This window comes from Lichenostomus cassidix, chromosome 3, assembly GCF_008360975.1.
Source record: "Lichenostomus cassidix isolate B80296 chromosome 3, HeHo_3.0, whole genome shotgun sequence".
Lineage (NCBI taxonomy): Eukaryota > Metazoa > Chordata > Aves > Passeriformes > Meliphagidae > Lichenostomus > Lichenostomus cassidix.
Genome location: NC_139483.1, coordinates 41,894,399 through 41,909,958, shown reverse-complemented (window position 1 = coordinate 41,909,958; position 15,560 = coordinate 41,894,399). Strand labels below are relative to the sequence as shown.

The 15,560-nt window shown below is 42.2% G+C and overlaps 2 long non-coding RNA genes across 2 annotated transcripts; both read left to right on the top strand.

The window, feature by feature from the left end:
* The first annotated feature begins 2,016 nt into the window (after positions 1-2,016).
* LOC146439561 (uncharacterized) lies at positions 2,017-2,577 on the top strand. Its single transcript, XR_014851275.1, has 3 exons — positions 2,017-2,089; positions 2,223-2,270; positions 2,371-2,577. It is a non-coding gene; the product is annotated as an uncharacterized LOC146439561 (long non-coding RNA).
* A 5,356-nt stretch (positions 2,578-7,933) lies between these two features.
* On the top strand, positions 7,934-11,929 carry LOC146439560 (uncharacterized). The gene is made up of 4 exons (XR_014851274.1): positions 7,934-8,076; positions 9,154-9,341; positions 10,692-10,791; positions 11,681-11,929. It is a non-coding gene; the product is annotated as an uncharacterized LOC146439560 (long non-coding RNA).
* Positions 11,930-15,560: the final 3,631 nt, after the last annotated feature.

Below are 15,560 nucleotides of genomic sequence, written 5' to 3'. Positions count from 1 at the left end.
AAGATACACCTGTAGATCTGATGGAAGAATATACCCCCAAGAAATAAAGCCAAGTGAACAGAAGTGAAGTGAAGGATTAGCTTTATCCCACACTGTATAACTGGAGACCTGTGTGCAAAAATGTACTTTTGAGATAATCCTTTTTTTCCTCTCTTTCCTATTTCTACTTTGGAAAATTTCATATGTCCTGTCCAAGCTTATGATATTTTTAAGGGATAAGAGCACATCATTATCTAGTCTGCAGTAAAGGGTATGGAAGGGAGAACAGTCAACAGTTTTAACTCAACCTCACTAAAATGAACCAATTTTATTCTTGATGATAAAACTGTGTTTAATATCCTATACAATGAGGCATTTTGTATATGACCACCAGAAGCATAGTTAATAGGAAACAGAAGCTTATACCTGGGGCTGTAACTGTGTAAAAGCCTTTCTCCCATCCAGCTCCTCAATCACACACTGAAATCTTGCCCCAAACTTCACCTTGTGACTTCCACCACTTCTATTTTTCCATGTCCACACACCACTCTGGGCACCAGGTGTCAGGGGCATAGGGGTGCCAAGGAGCCCATGCAACCTTGCCATGTGATAGAAGAAAAGCAAAGACCCTGGTCCTGCAGCCCCTGCCCTTGCTGTTTGGGCATGCAGAGAGCCTCCAGGGAAAAGGTGGGTGGATTCATTCCCTGATCCTTGGTTTTGGCCTTTGCAAAAACACATGTGGGCTGATTGCAAATGCCAATCCTTATATCAGAGGAAGGCCATGTACCAGTGCAGAGACACCCACTCCTGCCTGCACACAGCTAGCAGCAAATGCATGGACCCAGCATGATTTTTTTATTCTTGGTGCCCTGGAGTACACAAGACACCATCTGAGATGTTGGATTGTATTGATCCATGTTGCAAAAAGCTAAGGAGATGGCTTTGAGTGGAGCACAATAAATTGTCAGAGGAAAAGGTAAGAGTAAAAGCTGGGATGCCTTAAATTATTCCACTCTAATGAGTGGAATTGGTGAACTGCATGGAAGAAATACTCCTGCTTTTGCCAAGCAGCTGTTCTCCAAAGCCTTCCAAATCAGCAGGTTTGTGCTCTTTCATCCCTTACACAGTCCTGAAAATATCTAAGTGGAAATATCAGTCATTCAAAGAACTGATGTCAAATGCACAGAACAGCATATCTACCCTTTTTGGATTCAGTCCTCTGTATGCTGAGTAGTTCCACACCCCATCTTAAATGGACTCAGGTTCTCATATGCCTTTCATTTTTCAGATTTCAGGGAAAGGATGTAAGTCTCTGAAAGATTTATGTTATCACTAAAGTTCTGGGACAAAGCAGCGATCTATGGTCCGTTCCTCCAGCCCAGTGGAACTTGCCATAACCAAGAGAAAACCCACTCTTGTGGGAGATAGAGGTCTCAGGAGTTAGCCCCAAATGGTAACAAGAAACCTCCCTGGAAAATGATGACATTCCCAGCCCTCATTCCCTGCTGTGGTTACAGGCAAGGCACATTTCTGTGCTGTTTTTTTCCTTTCAGATAAATTCAAGGCGAAGTGTGTGTTTATATATATGTATACATACATATAAAGTACATTTACATACAGAAGTATGCACACACACAAGCACATGTGTATACACAAATATATACACATCAGTGCATACACAGAGTTAAAGAATCTCAAAAGCAAACACTGTGCTGTGCACACATCTTCCTATGCAGAGAGGATGAGAGAGCAAGCACACGACAGCTGTTGTTGTACTGCTTAATGAAGCACCCTGAAGCATTACCCTGCTCAGTGTGGTATAACCAGCACAGAACAAACTGGAATCAAAGAGCAGGACTGGGTGCTGAGGAGGGAGAGAAGAGGAGCCTGGGGAGAAAGGCAGCTGTGGGGGGTCTGGGTGTTAGCTGGGGAGGAATACAGGTGTGCAAAATGGTGTGTTGTGTCACAGCAGCTTGTGTCACAGGAGTGGGGCTTGGGAGGGCTTAAGGAAGTTGGTAGATTGGGTGGGAAGATAAGGTAGAAGGCAAGTGGGATGCAGTACTCAAGATAAGGTGAGGGTGGAATATTTTGAGGACGTGATCGGAAATAGGTAATTCAGTCAGAAAGATTTTTATGTGTAAAGAAGCTAAGGTGGAGGAAGGGAAGTTTTGCATTTACTGAGGACTTTATGTCAGATCATATTTGAAACTGTTTCCTTTGCATCACTAATCTGTAATTCACAGCAGGATTGCCCAAACGTCTTGGAGACTGAGATGGGGTCTCTACTGTAGGTAAGAAACAGCCTGTGTGACTGCACTGAGTGGAGACCACCAGAAAGTCAAAAAAAGCCTGCCATTCCTCACCACCACTTGCTCTTTACTCTTGCTCCAGGCTCAGTCATGAAACACGAAAATGTTTCCTGCAAACTGTTTTAGACAGAAGCAAAGGAATTGCTGGTTGTAAATGGAACAGCGTGTCTTTTTTCATCTGTGTATTCACAACGCTGGAAACAAGCAAGAGCTGAAGATGTAGTTATTGAAGCAGATGAACAGACATCATCATTTGAGTTCTGCACATGAATATGGAGGAGGAATTAAATCATGGGCAGTGTGTGATATTTTACCCAAAACTACAACTTGTGCAGAACATTTTCTTACAAATTTGTGCTCAGCAAGGTTCCTAAACCAACATTAATCACACTATTTGGATTTCTGCTTCAAGAAAGCCAAAATAACAACATGAACTTGAAAAATCAGATCAGGATGACCGTCTTAAGGTTGTTCTCAGGCACACCACGGCCTGCTGCATAATGTGAATTTCATTTTAGCAGCAGTCTGTTTTGCTATCCATCACAGTGCATGATGGAGTTACTTTCTAAAAGGAATCCTGGTCATTTTATAAGCATCACACACAGTAATCAATTATCTCCTGTAGGAAGTAGCTGTTACGGCTAGCAGCCTACTTTTATTTACAACCAACATGATTTACAGGCATGAACAGCAACATTAGTAGGGACTTTTTGTTTCCAGCTTCATACATGGCTAGACAAGTGGCAGTGTCCCACAAAGACAATATACAGACAGACGACAGACTAATCAGGTGAGGTCTTGAGGTGGCACTATTGGGGTAGTGAAACAAGCTCAGTGCGACTTGCTGCGTGTGACATTAGTTATATCAAAATGCAGAGAAAGAGAAAAACTGGCTATAGAAAAATGACACTGTAGCATTCCATACTGCTGCATTCACCCTCTCTGGTTTTCAAATGAAACCCCATGGCAAACTAACAAACAATTTTATTCATCACTGCTATCCTGCAAGCTGAAATAGGGATCTGTAACCCACAGAATCCCAGGGAGTTTTATCACTGACTTGACTAGAAACAGAATTTCCCCAAAGCTTTCTGGAAATGTATACATTTGGCAAAGCAGAGAGTTTGTATCGAAGTCTCAAGCTCAGTCTTCTTCCGGCCACCCCACCCGAGGCAGAAGGCCAAGCCCTGCATCCTGGGGCTGGCAATAGGTTACACCCACAGCAGGTTTGCACCCGGCTGGTGTTACTGTTTGTTATCTCCCTTGGATCTAAGGGATCCACTGAAAACACAAGCCTCACAATTTAGGAACTGATCACACAAGCACGCTTGAAATTCAAGATAAACAAGCTAATACCACCACCGTGGCAGCAGGGGAGGCAGATTAGAGGTCAGGCTGTGGCAGAGCTGGGGCTCACGCTGCAGATCCTGAATGCAGGCTGCCTCTCCCTCGAGAGGAGCTGTGGTCACCGAGAGACAGCAGAGCTCGCTGGTGCAGTGCAACCCCAGGCATTTTCTGAGTATAGCTATAATTCAAACTGATGGGATTTTTGAAAAATGTTTTACCACCTCATCTATCTAGGTCTGATTTGATTCCATCAATGAAGCAGCTGAGTTTTCTCTTTTTTTTTCCCTCAACATGAATGTAAACTCTCAAAGTTGCAGGTGTCAGGAAATCCTAACATAATGTTGTGATGGGATGGGAAGGAAAGTGTATAATTCCTTAGCTCCTACATATTTAACAATAGTAAAAAGATACCACAAGGCAGGGCAGATAATACTGATTTACTGCAACCCTATTTGCATGTATATATGAATATACACTTTTATTTGGACTTTATGATTTATTCATTATATACATAAAGAGATAATGAACAACACATCTGCATGCTATGAATCCAGGTTTCATTGAGGCTTTTTATTTACAAAATAGAGACAAAATCCCTGAGGACAAACCTTCTGCTGCCTTCCTAGTGTACTGTATTTGTGATGTCAGTAGTCTTTAAAGTTAGTCTTTTATTTAAAATAAATACGCAGACATCATCAGAACAAGCATATTATCACACAGAGAGACAGCAGACTATATCTTCAAATAAAGAAAACACATTTTTAACATGAATTATGCACCTGCTTTGTTTTTTCCTGTTACTGGGGAAAATCAGACAAAACAGGAATTCACTCATTAAATGTGACTGAAGCTGTAGTTTTATGAATGTCTCTGCATGACAATGACTTAGCACAGTGGAAAAAACCCAGCAGTACAACAGCTCAAAATCTTCTCACAGAAGGTAGTGATGATATATAGCTGTTGGACATGATAATTTTCACAACAATGTTTTATTTTGGGGTTTTTTAATCCTTTTGTAGTGCAAACAAAATATTATGGCTTTTTCTCCAACAAAAACTGGAAAGCCTGTTGGGTTTGGGAAAAAATGAAAAACAAACCAACCAAGAAAGCAAAAAAAATCCTTCACCCCAATGTACTGGCTTTCTAAAATGTGAAATTGTAAAAACCAGTTACCTTAATTTCTTTTCAGTGAAACTTACAATATCAAACCCAGCTGTAGGAGCAGTACTCCTGGAGAAACGTACACAAGCCATTCTAGTATAACCCAGGTGTATGAAAAATTTTTCCCATCTCATGAAAATTTACAGCTTTACAGACATTTCAGCACAGCTTTGAACTCCCAGGAATATAACACCTGATTGCTTAAGACTTTCACCTCTGGTAGGTTATTAACTGTGATGCCTCTACCATAGTAGATGCTATAGTTTCCATGAACCCTCTGAGTGTGACTGTGGAAGGTGTAGCACTCAAAAGAATGCTTTCCCAGGTTTTAAGATACACTAAATGCGAAAGTCAGCAAAAGCTCCTATGATTTCAATGAATCTGTTTGTCCTATACCCTTTCTCTGTAGTTTGATAGGTAAAAATCATGTATGCCCTGATACATTTTGTAATTTAGCCACAGATTCTACATCAAAAAGTCATAAATGTGCAGTGTATTCTGCATATTTATATGGAAATATGAACACAGTTGCTGAAACCTTGTGGTGCTCACAGCTGAAGCAGCCTGTGCCCCATCTCTTGTGGAAGGGTGGAGCAAATGACCTCCAGAGAACGCTTCCAACCTCAGACATTACGTTCCAGTGTATTTATGCAAAATAAGCTCTCAGCATATAAAACCTAGTCCTGTGCCAGCTGCAGTCTGCTCAAAGGGGTGCAAATAAAGCCAGTGGAGTGCAGAAAAGGTATCTGTTATCCCAGCAGGTCTGCATAAGTCCCTGTGCTTTTATTGTGGCCCTGCATACTCAGAAAATAAAATGTGAAGCGTACCCAGTTTAGAAGAAACATTAGGAACTTTGAAATATATCTGTGTATATATATATATACAGAGAGAGAAATACAAAATTTATATTTTATATATTTACTTTATTATTATTTATAAATATGTATAAATAATTCTTCTTCAAATTAGCCTTGGGCTGAAAAAAAACCAGTTCACTGGAAAGAATTCACTCTAGGTCTGTCTTGGCTGATGGTCTGGACTCACTGGCAGGAGCAGGTCCGATTCACCATGTCACACAGTGCTGCAGGTGGCTGAGAAATCTGATTCAGGAAAGTTTGCCTGCACAGACATAAAGGGACAGAGACCACAGAAGAACTTGGGATACCTGGACTACCACTGCTGCCTCTGTCTCTCTCTAAAACCTTTCCTTCAGCTTCCCTGTGCCCAGGAGCTTTCACAGCTTTCGCTGTTGGAACTGGCTCCACTTGTTATCTATATTGTTTCTCCTATATAAGGCCCTTTAATCATCAACAGTTTCTGCTTTCAGAAGAATATATCAACCCCTAAAAACATGTTCAGACAACTGAAGGAGAGCACAGGTTCTTGTACAGAGTTTCTTTTAATCTCTGGCCCCTCCTGCTCCTTCAGGGACAGTGATCCCATAGATTGCAGAGGGGGGAATAAAAAAAAGCCTCTGAAACATCTTGAGCCTCTCATCTGGTTTCTCTCCTTGCAACCTTTTCCTTTTCCAATGCTATGGTAATTTTCACGCAAGGGGATTGGGGTGAAGGAACAGATGCTGTTCCTATTTCCTCCCTGTTATCATCCCACTCCCAGCGATGCTCCCTGTAATCGTTCCATTGTACAGCTGCCTTTCCTATAAAGCTGAACAATGAATAATGGATGCAAAAACTAAGTGGCGTTTCAGGTTCATTAGTATGCATATTGTTATAAATTCATTTCAGTAGGTGCTGTGAAGCCACTCTCCTCTCTTTTGTATTTTGAGGTGTCACTGCTTCAGGCTCTGCTAATGTTCATTTTGTATTCATTCATTTGTGTCTGTAGTTTTACCTGGATTGTAGGCTATTGTTCTTATTTGCAAAGCCTGGGTTTAATTTCCTGTAGGAAGCTTTTCTTTTGTCTCTAGGGCTCCTTCTCCTATTACCATCCACCTTGAGAGTACTAAAAGCACTGTCCTGCTGGTAAAATATAATTTGTTTTGTGGTGTTCTAAATGAAAATGTTACCACTTATGTCCTAAAAAAAAAAAATTAAAAACAAGAAGAAAAAGAAAAATAAAATCAAGATTTTCTTATTTTAGCTGTTGGTATCCAGGGTTTCCCCTTCTGTTCGTTCCTATTTCTGAATGTTAAATAGCTCACAAAAAGCCCCCAAGCCACAGTCCTGCAAATCCTTGTTACCTTTGACCCATGTCCAGCTGCCAGCAGAGGCTTGGCTGGTAATGCTGGGCTTCTGAAAAGAATTCTTGTCAGCCATGCAGAAAGCAACTCATGTATCAGCATTTTCCTGTAAAGTCAAACAGAAGCTACTTCCTGCTCCATTTCAGACCCTCAGCCCATTGCAGTTAGTCCCTTTATTTATATGACATACATATTTTATTCATTCTCATTAGGCTGTTCAATAACAATCCATTATCTTTCAACAGATTCATAGCAGATAAAACATTCATATTATTGCCCCTATTTTTGTTTCTGTTTTATGATATTCTCCCTCACACATTTAGACTCATTCTTCTTAACAACAGCATATCATTAGGCCTTGCCTTCAGCTATTGTTAACAATGAACTGATAAAATGGAGTAGGATGCTACAGAAAGTAGAGCTGATCCCAAGTCCTTTTTCCTCTCTGCCCTATTTGTATTGGACCAATAGTGGTGCAGAGCTATCAGCTCAAGAAAGTACAAAATGAACTCCAACTACAATGGAAGAAAGAGACAATAGTGAGCTATAGCTGTGCTCTCCCAGGACACTTTGCACAAAGGAACAATTGCCCACAGCAGTCTCACTAAAACAGAATTTGCAGTGGATAATATTCAGCTTATGCACAGTGCATATAAAGTGATACAGTCACTGCTGATCGCAGTTACTCTGTGCATGAAGAGCATCTCTTACTGAAACTGTCTCGTCTTTGATGGTGTGTGCAAAGCCTTCTTAACTTTATAAGCAGCACCACGTGTTAAGGACTTCAGACTAGGCTGACAAAGACAGGTGTTGAAGCCTGAGAAAAGAAATGAGTTGTCCTATATTCAGCAGCAGGAACCAGTAGCCACATATTGAAAATACTGGCGTAAGTGACTCTCCAAAGATGAAAAGCAGAGCCTGTGGCAGAGAAAAGCACAAGTCCGCTCTGCCTGGATCATCACCTTTGTTCTCCTTTTTTCTTCCCACAGCAGTAAAAAACTTCAGTTCTCTACTTCTTTAGTCATATAAAGCCAAAGATGAAAAGAGATCTAGTAGGACTAGTAAAAGCTACAAATCCAGGTGAGTCAGACCCTTAAGGTGCTTTATTGGGAAGCTTATAATCTCAGCTATGTTCAGGATGCCTGTTTTACCCATGGAGACAGCAGATGTGCTTCCACTGCAGTCCCCTGCTAAGAGAGCTGAGCACACGGCCCTGGGCAGGGCATGGGTGCCCACAGGGAAGTGGATGGCAGATCCAAGAGGTACAGGAGTTTGACATGGAGACACACAACATGAGGAGGTAGAGATCAGTCATAAGCAGCTCATGTCCACTTTTATTATGGTAAATTGCCGGCTTATGGTAAATTGAACTGATCTCTGAAGTCTGAAATATGGAAAACTTAAATCTTAAAGCTTACAAAAATATTCTTACTATGCAGTTCCACCACAGAGATTATCATGACCACAGGAACAGGCACCTTCTTTAAGTATCAGAGTGTCCCACATGTGTGTGTGTTTATATTTGGATGTATTCAAATACACTGGAACTCACACATATACACTGCAATATTGCTGAAATATAACTATATACTCAAATCTCCCTCTCTATAAGCATGTTAGTTACCCACACGTATGTAAAAACAAGCCCAAAATAACATGTATATAGATACCCTATCAGATATGCATATTTATCAAAGTCTTTTAAACAGGTTTGCTCTTACTTATATAATCCTCTCTTGCATTTATTCTTAGGGCACTGTACTCAGCCACGTGTTTGTTGGCAGTGGACACTGCTGAGGACACTTGCTGTTAGCCCATTCCCTTTAACTTTTCTAAGCATGTTTTTACTGTATGTTTCTTTGGGAACTTGACTGTGTGCAATAGGAAATAATCAATTCTCATATAAACTACATAACCCCTGTTGAAGTAAGTGGTGTGTGGACTGATTAAAATCAGGACTAGGTTTGTTCATTTTTTTCCAACTACACCATCATTTGGGCACCCCAGAACCTCAGCAGAAGCAAAACTGAATAATTGAGAACAGAATTTGTCCCAAATGCTAGAATGATCCCTTCTCACATCATATTTAGCATGTCTAGTAGGCCACAAACCCACAAATTCCTGACCTGATGGTACTAATTGCTCTTTTTTTCATAGCTTGATGCTGTAGCACCCACACAATGCCCTCTTTTCCCACTTGATTTATATTGTTCCACCACACTCGTGGGGGTTTGGGGCTTAACACCTCCAGAAGCCACACTCTTCACCTGCCCCAAGTGAGCAAAAGGTGTATGTTTTCCCGCTGGATTTGCCTGGAGTCTGTGTTACAGCTGCAGCCTGCTGAGGTGAGGGTCCTGCTGTGTGTACACCTGATGCAAGGAGAGCTGTGATGCAAAGTGGCTCCTGGAAGTGAGGGCAGAAGCCCAGCTGTAGAGGCAGGAAGAAGGTGCAGCTCACTAAAATCCCAGCCTGATTCTGTCTCTGCCAACAACAGCTCGTGAAGGAGAACTGCTGCAGAGACAACTGAAATCCCTGCAGGAGAGGAAGCTTGACAGCTCGTTTCCATGTCCTGCTCCCAAAATGGCAGTGCCTGCAAATGAGCAGTGTGGTTGTGCTAAGTGGCAGGAGAGTGCCAGTGGGACTGGGCTCCTTCCCATCCCTTCCCACTCCTTCCCAGCCAATCCCTTGCACTCTCTCTCCTCACTCAGCCCAGCAGAGATGAAGTGCCTGTGAGCTGTGACTTCTCTGCCCATGACAGACATTAAGAGAGCTGCCCTGGCCTCACAAAAGTGCTGTGCTTCAGATGGCATCTACTCCAATATTACTGCAAAAGAGGCCAGAAAACAGGGAACATTCTCAGCTTTCAGAAGTACAGCTCCAGTTTGCAAAGCTGGAAATGTGCATAGTACTTAAGTGCTCCCTTTCCTTTCTTTTCCCTTTTTGCAACTTGTGCTTTGTTCTTGTAGTCTACTTGATTCTAGGGATTTATTATTCCACTGAAACATTTGATATTTCCTTTTAATACATATCCTGGCACTGAGCACCTGCTGCAATTAAAGCACTGGTATTTGGCTCCTGTGAGGTCTACTCTATTATGAAGTTTTATCCATTGATTGTAGTCTAATGAACACATCAGTTCATCACAGCACTCCTATTACCCTACTGCTGTTGTGGGATGTTGTATTGCTGAGCTTGGGTAAGAGGACTGACTCTCTTGCTACTGCCCCAACTGTTGTTAATGATGTAAAAAGGGTAAAGTAATCAGAATTTCAATACAGTTCAACTTTGTGGCCCTTCTGTGACATGCCAGTTCCTCCTATAGTAGGACTTTCTCATTTAAAAGCAATCAATTTCAGCAATACTTGCTACTCAGAAGCAGTGGCTCTTGAGTGGGATGGAAAAGGGGAGAAGATCTGATATTTTGCTGGGAAACACTGACGGGCAGAAGAAATGTTTGGGGTTTTTTTTTCACTCATAGAAATTTTCTGGTGTGGGGTGTTAGCAAAACCTAGATAAACTCAAGTTAAAGTAATTAGGAACAGCAAGAAATGGTTTCAACAGCAACAGCAGCAATATGTTTTTCTCCTTCTGTGTCAGATGATGGTAATGTTTTTTTTATTCTTTATAGCCTAGTTTCAGATTATATGTGGCAGATTTATTTATCATTCCACAGATAGTTATCTGGCTTTTTTTAGATTGTCTGGCATTACATTGATCCAGCACAGAAATGCAGAAATGCACAAAAGTAATTGGCAAGAAAATAAACCCAGGACCACAAGAGGAATTGCCTTTAAGGTATGAGTTTAAAGTTGGAGAGTCAAGAAACAATAGGAACATTCTGGAAGTCTTGACATCTTTATTGAGAAAACATTTTGGTATTGGGTTTGGAGGGTGAACACTAATAAAAGAACATGCTCAAAAATAAAAGAAATGAGATTGGTCTTTGTAATTGTGTCAGAGAAATCATATCTACATAAGCATGTGAACAGAAGGTCTGCAAACACAAACACAAGGAATGGAGATGTCTGAAAAAATAACATGCCAATAAAGAAACATGGCTAACAGATAGGAATGAGTACAGCTTTTTAAACTGTATTTCTTTCTAAAAGCAGCTAAAATTCCTATTACTAGTACATCAACTGAAGGAAAAAAAAGTTTAAATTTAGGCAACACAACCCATGGAAAACAAGGTTTATACATTCCAAAAAGCCAAACCCTTTCCGTGCAGCACAATCCTCATCTGAATTTAGCCACCAACTCATTCACTTGTTTTTTAAGCCAGTTGTTACAACACACATAGTAGTCTCATTATCCATCTCTGTTCTAGGATCAGGTTGTTTTTCTAAAGCACGCAATCTGATGCCACAGTATAGACAAAGCATTTGGGCAGTGTGGGCATTCTAATACCATGTCTCCCTGCTGCACATGTCCTGACGTAGGTTCTTCTGGATGTGGGAAATGGAACATCTAGAGCAGGCTGAAATTCCAACACTTAGCTAGTAAACAGTGGTGTTGCAAGTCTTATTAATTAATGTTTGCAAAATGTTCTGAGATTCCCCAGATAGAGCACATTGCAGAAGTGAAAAATATTACAAGTAATCTTTACTGATGTATTAATAACACCGAAGGTAGGGATGCAGCCTTGTTATAACTAAAGGTTTGTGACAAGTTTCTCTTTCAGCAGGTTTGCTAACAGAAGGAACAGACTGCAAGGCAAGTCCAAAACTCCACTCCAAGATGCTGTGCCTCACGAAGGCAGCAAAGCTCCTACACATCAGCAGTTTTTACTGCTGGAAACCCACAAGGGCATCAGGCGCTCCATCCACTTTCAGATCCTGAAGTTCCGCGAGCCTTTGTCCTCATTCAGTACGTCTCTTCAGTGTCCACAGGGAGATGTCATCATTACTCTTCTACTGCAACTCACAAAACAAGCAAGGGGCTTAATCAATAAGAGAAAAGTTTCAGCAGATAAAACGTCTGGATTGGAGTACAACTCCTTCATTGCAGGGTACGGAAAGGACAGTGGAAGATCATTGGCTCCATGAGCCCTGCTCCACTGTGAGCATGGCTGACAGGATCATCTGACAAGGATTCCCCTACTGGTCTCTTTTGGGATCATGTTCTGGCCTCTTCAGTGATCCAGCATGACAGATTTGTGCAAGGAGCCACCATCCAGATACTCTCCCCCTCCCCTGGTTCAGCCCTGAACATGGGAACTGAAGCACCAGGGGAAAGAGGATAGGAATGCATCTACACAGATCCTTTCTCCATCTGGGAGTCCAAGGCATGCTGGACGACGTGTTGAGGGCTGTCAGGGTCACAAAATGGTGAAAAGATGGTGGTTTCAGGGATGCATTGCAGAGCACAGGAGGAAGACAGTGCCTCTGCAGAATGATTTCCTGGCCGCTGCATACCGAATGCACCAAGAAAGCAAATAAACTGGCAGTGACTCAGAAATGACTGATTCATGCCAAAGCTGTGAAACAGTTGCCCTCACTCCTGGGTCCTTCAAAGCTGCCCAGGAGTCAGACACATTGAGATCTTCCTGTCTCCTTCCCTGTTTTCTCCTGCCCATCTTAGTTGTGGGGATCCCTTTGCCGTGCTGATTAGGAAGCAGCTGATGCCTTCCTAGCTGAGCAGATGGACCACATGTAGGGACTCCCCAGCCAAGCAAAGCCCTAGCAAGGTTATCCCTCCTCACACTTACACTCATTACTCATTATTCAGAAACAACCAGCCGTTTCAATAGAAAAAGATACAAGCATGACAAAGCTGGCTCGGAAAGGGCATGCAGAAAGGGAGTAGTAGTCCTGTGTCAGATCAGGGGCATGGGTAGAGATGTGGGCACCCTTGGCACAGAGCAGGGGAAGGGAAGTATACAGGATAGGCAGACTATTTCATGCTTCTACTATAAAGCAGAGCGTTGGCAATGGAAGCAGTGACAGGGTGGAAACCAACTCACAGGGTCTACAAGCACAACAGTGTGGAAAGGCTGGGTTATTTCTCCAGGCTGCTTTGCTTGGAATGACATGCAATGAAACGACAGCTTTTCGCAGCAGAGTCCTGGGTGGCTGCAGCACTCTCTGTATGTTCACCTCTGACAGCACACCTGCCAGCAGGCACTGCTGCTACTGCACGTCGCGTTTGGTTAGCTCGTTATTGCAGCTGCTACTGGTATGAATGGATAGACACACCCTGCTTCTTCCTGAGATCTTCTGTTCAGATACACTCATGCAAGTGTGATGGGGGTTTGTGGGAAAGGGCAGGCACCCGTGAACAGCATTGGTTCACACTGAATGCAGGACGGACGTGCAGGTCTTTATACCTGCTCTCCAGCCTCTTTGCCTGTGGCTACGGTAGCTGGATTTTCCAGCAAGTCCCTTGCAACTTCCAGAGAGATCAGTGAGGCTGAGCAATTGCAGAAGCAGGATGGAAGGTCAATGCATAAACTCCTTTCCCCTCCAGCATGAGGCAATAGGGTGTAAGTGATTTATAAACTGAAGTCTGAGATGATTACAGAACTCAGGACTTAATTACACAATTGCATAACCTTGTCACATGTCAAGCATCTAACACAGACCTGGCAAAATAAACCATGTGTTCTCAAAAACTCATACCCTCACTCACTGCCATGAAAAATGGGAATTAAAACCTTTAATTAAGTCCCACAAGCTGCAGAGTTATGGACACTGACTGTAAAATGTGAACAGCAGAGAGTGAGTGAGAAATACTCTTCCTTGGATGATCTCTGAAGCTTGTGGGATAGCTTGTGGTAAAGCTCATGTGCTCACATAACATCCCAGCTTTGCTCCTAAAGCCATCATCCACCCACAAATCCCATTCCTCTCTCTCAGATCTTTCTACTACCTCAAACCTTCACATGCTTCCTTCTCAGCTTTTACCATTGCAGATGAGGTAATGTCATTCTGAGGGACATAATTATTAAATTCCTTTATTCCTTCTTGTTTACTTCAGAAGCATAGCCCAAAAGACCTATCTTTTTCCCTTCTGCAGCTCCCTTTTGGTCATCTCTGCCTTTTGGAAATTAAACCTCAGAGTGACCTCTGTCTTTGCCCTACCTCTTACCCTTCCTCAGCTTCAGTAGGGCTACCACTGCCTTACAAAAGCACAGCAAACCCCTGCCTGTTCACAGCTGCAAATCTGTTACCTGAAAAACTCCCAGGGAAGTTTTTGATTTATTTTCTCCCCATGGTTGCACACATGGGCTTCCCTGCCATCTCTATGAAGTGCTGCTTTTCCGCTGCATTTCCAAGAGCAGTCAAATCCATCATCACCTGAACTGAGAGACGCTCTGCCCCTGGACTGAGCTGCACTCCCACACAGCATTTCCTTTCCCTCACCCTCACTCCCTACCCATGTTTTACGTGGAGAACTGGAAAGCAGGGAGCTGCTTTTGGGCTTGACAGCCAGTTTTTGGGTGGAGCAGCAGATGAGCTCATTTGGGCTCCTCTGGCCCCCATGTCATGCGGCTTTCCTTCACTCAGAGAGAACAGCTGAGACCCTTTTACCTTTGCTGGCTTTTAAAGCCGGATGAGTGTGCAGCCACTTTGAAAACAATGTGTAATTAAACTAATTGTTCTGTTCAAAAATAGTGTTGTAAGATCTACAGAAGTAATTAGAATTGCCACACCATTACTGTTAAGAAGCAATAAAGTGTCTCTTACATAGACATTTAACTGATAACTACCTTCATTTACAGAGATCATGTATCAATGTGTTTGGGTTTTGGTTTTTTTATCTCCTCAGTGCACAAGGAGTACAGACATGGGGCTACAAACTCCTTTATGGGGCTTTTGAATTCATAATTCTTTGGAAGGGTAAAGCTTTTTCTTTGCTCTTTCCACACCAAAATCTCTCTCCCCCTTTCTCTCTGTAACATAGGTGTATGTGTTTGTGTACACACACACACACACACAAATATATATATACATATATATGTGAAGATGCTAGGCTCCTAAGGACAGAGAGCTTCTGTTGCATTTCCTGCCCACTCTGAGCTGCCTCCTTGTAATGGACAGGAAATGGTAGATCTGCAGAATCCACAATTTCACCTCCCAGCTAATTCCTCCAGGTCAGGCATTAAAACCCTCTGAGGTTACAACGTTTGAAAGATTCTTAACGTCTTTTGTAACTTTTGAAAAGTGACCAGCTTTTCTCACATGTAGGGACCAAAGACCAGCCCAATATCCTAAAGCTTGTGTAAGCTGCACAAGAAAATGAGGGTGGGAATAATTATGCTTGAAATGGAGGTGGGTAGAGTGTTAACAGCTAGTTGCCTTTCTGCAGATGAAATCAGGAAATGTAGGTGTGCCTTAAAATATTATACCCAGATTATATTGGTCTTGGAAAACACTCATGTCAGTGAATTTCCATAACATGAAATAAACAGCTGCTGTTCAAGAAAAGAGTCAAAGATTAACTCATGGCTCTTTTTTGTGAGGTGTATCACAGTTGAGAATGGATGTAGAAAAGAAAGATGTTCTATGCTGAATGTTGACAAAGAGATTTATTAGCATAACTGCATTGTCCACACCATACCCACA